The sequence below is a fragment of the Pinus tabuliformis genome, chromosome 6 (genome assembly GCF_031772625.1).
Source record: "Pinus tabuliformis cultivar Carrire ecotype Pingquan chromosome 6, CPIR1, whole genome shotgun sequence".
Taxonomy (NCBI): domain Eukaryota; kingdom Viridiplantae; phylum Streptophyta; class Pinopsida; order Pinales; family Pinaceae; genus Pinus; species Pinus tabuliformis.
This window is the reverse complement of record NC_142292.1, coordinates 1,739,835,742-1,739,839,082: the sequence shown is the minus strand read 5'-3', so window position 1 is coordinate 1,739,839,082 and position 3,341 is coordinate 1,739,835,742.

Below are 3,341 nucleotides of genomic sequence, written 5' to 3'. Positions count from 1 at the left end.
CGCGTATATCTTGCAGACTTCTAATTTAGTTAGCTAATCTTAATCTGTGTATTAGAACCATAAAAACAGTAATCAAGTGCAGTAAACAGTACAGGAAATCACACACATGAACACAAGATATAGGGTGGAAACCCAAATGTGGGTGAAAACCACCTGCTGCAATTCGTCTCTATCTTATTTTAATAAGAAACTTCTTTTTACAATATTTCTATACTGGTGCAGTCTTATACCAGTACGCAAGCTTCTACCTACAGAAGGATACAACCTTCTCTCATTCTCTAGCTTCTCCTGGAAGGGAGCTACAAGCCCCTTAGCTCTTGTACTAGCTGATGTACTAGTACGTAGGTGCTGACCTACAGAAGGCTGCAACCTTCTCTTTTCTTCCAGGGACCACGTTTCATAAATTTTCAGACTAGATCCATCAATAACATCAATCAAACATCAAATACATCTGCATCAAACAATCTCCTTTGCACCCACCAAAAACTGAATCGAAAAATCACTTCTTTGAATGTTGTAACCAGAATACAGTAACAGTAACTAGAAACCAATCTTGAACCCAGAACACTGTAGCAATAAACAGAAGTAGCTAAAACATATTTTATGAGATGTACGCTACTTTAATCTGTAGAACCTGCATGCATATGGTGATATATTAAGGCAAACCTCCGTATACGCCATTTTCAGTTACTTAACCAATGTGTATACGCATCTTTGATATGTTGAACCTGCATACAGATCTATAAAGATAATTTACCCTTTTCAATTATTCAGACATCAGTTATACCCAGATTATCAGATTTATATATCAAGTCATGCACCAAATATAACAAATCAAAATCACACAAAGATACTTCTCTTCAAGCCTTAAGATCTTGACCCATCAATAGAACTTATCCTTCTCCTAGCGCTCAGGTTCCTCCTTCATTCAGATCCAGCTATGCACCATAACCCAATGGCCAGTATTCTAGATCTTGTTCTTCATAAGATATCCAATACTTGAGTGCCTTTGCCTAATGATCTCCTTCCCCTTTTATGGTATTAGGCCTTACTCAATACCATGGTCCAAAACCACTTAGAACCAATAACTGGGTTCAACACTTAGGACAAGATACCATGGTCTAAAACCATAGGTCCAAATACCAAGGACCAAAAACCAAGATTTCTAAATTTTACGCGATTTTCTATGCATGAAAGTGCATGAATACGCATACGCGCCTTTTCGTCTATGAATCCACATGTATGCGTGACTTGGTCAATGGGAACCTACATATACCTCCTTTTCCTTTATTTTGAGAGCCTAAACTGTCATCTGTCATCTGAGTGAGTTCCCATCAAGGACAACACCTATGTCATAATGCCAACAATCTCCCCCTTTGGACTTGATGGCAACCCCAAGTCACTCTCTCCCTTTGTCATTAAGGGAAAAGGGTTATGCTCCCCCTAAGTACATGCTGAACTCTTTGATTTGTTGAAGAGTGTTGTTCATGCTCCCCCTGAGTGTAAGCAAGGTCTGCAAAAAGATGTTCTACAAGAAGAACATGACTCTATACATCATAAATGACCTTCCTATCACCAAAGATTCATACATACATCCATCTCCCAACCAAGTGGGGATATACCAAGAGTGACTCATCCACCCAACCAAGTGGGGTTATACCAAAACAAGAATATTACATCATTCATCCCATGCATAGTGGGGAAACCAAAAAAGGTTGTTACATGAACTTGATAATAAAATTTGACATAGAGACAAAATATCTAAAACAAGACTATGATAGTCATCAATAACTATCATCCGCAGCATCTGTCAATCATTATCCGGACTAGCAACCATGATCTCCTTCTGCACCTGTTGCACCTGAATAAAAAACAACTGTGAAGTTGTACCAAAATCTTCTAAGATAATGTCAACAATGCATTATTAGAAGTATATGCTCCCCCTGAACCTATACCAGCTGGTCTCTATCAGACCCATATCAGACTCTTTTCATCCTGAGTCTGGCCCACTATTTCTTCAACCCAACATATACGTGTCTGTATCCATAGAAACAAGTGTATGTACGTGGATGCTCTTCATGAAACTCACGTACAACCACTTTTCTCTGAAACAGATAAGTGTCAACAGTAAGATGATGCATCAACTACTCCCGGCTTCTATCTGAGGTATTCAAATGTCTCCCTGGGCAAAGGTTTGGTGAATATATTAGTAACCTATTAATTGGAGGGAACATACTCCAATTTGACCTTTTATTCAAGCACTTGTTCCCGGATAAAATGATATATGATAGGTATGTGCTTGGTCTTTGAATGCATGACTGGATTCTTTGAAATACTGATTGCACTTGTATTATCACATAAAATGGAGATAGGTGGAGTACAAGTGATTTGAATCTCTTGCAATGTTTGCGTCATCCAAAGAAGTTGTGTGCAACAAGATGTAGTAGCCACATATTCTGCTTCAGCTGTAGATTATGCAATAGAACTTTGTTTCTTGCTGAACCATGACACTAATCTGGAACCGATAAAGAATGCACCACCACTATTACTTTTTCTGTCATCCACGCTTCCTACCCAATCTGCATCTGTATATGCATGAAGTGTGAAATCTATATCTCTAGGATACCATAAGCCATAGTTTTGTGTTCCCTGAAGATATTTGAAAATATTTTTAACTGCTTGAAGGTGTGCTTCTTTTGGATTTGCCTGGAATCTTACAGCTATTGCCACTACATGCATGATGTCTAGTTGGGTACCTGTTAGATAGAGTAGACTACTAATCATGGATCTATAGGTTGGTTGATGTACTACTGCTGATTCATCATTTGCTCTGAGGCTGCATCCTGTTACCATAGGAGTACATATTGGTTTCAAATATTCCATGCCATATTTCTTCAAGATCTGCTTGAGGTACTTGGTTTGTGATTAAAAGATACCGTCTTTGTTTTTTTGGACTTGTAAACCAAGAAAATATGTGAGCTCACCAAGCAGGGACATTTCAAATTCTTTCTGCATCACCAAAGCAAAGTTTTGACTCATGGATTCTTCATTGCTACCAAAGATGAGATCATCAACATACACAACAAGTATTAGCAATTTAACATTGTCAATTTTTATATATAGATTGCTATCTACTGATCCTTTTGAAAAACCTTGTTGATGGAGGTATTTGTCCAGATGATAATACCAAGCCCTTGAAGCCTGTTTAAGACCATAGAGAGCCTACTTGAGTCTGCATACAAGTTTTGGATCATTTCCAAGGATAAATCCATCTGGTTTCTCAATATACACTTCTTCTTCTAAGTCTCCATTTGGAAAGGCAGATTTCACATCCATTTGAT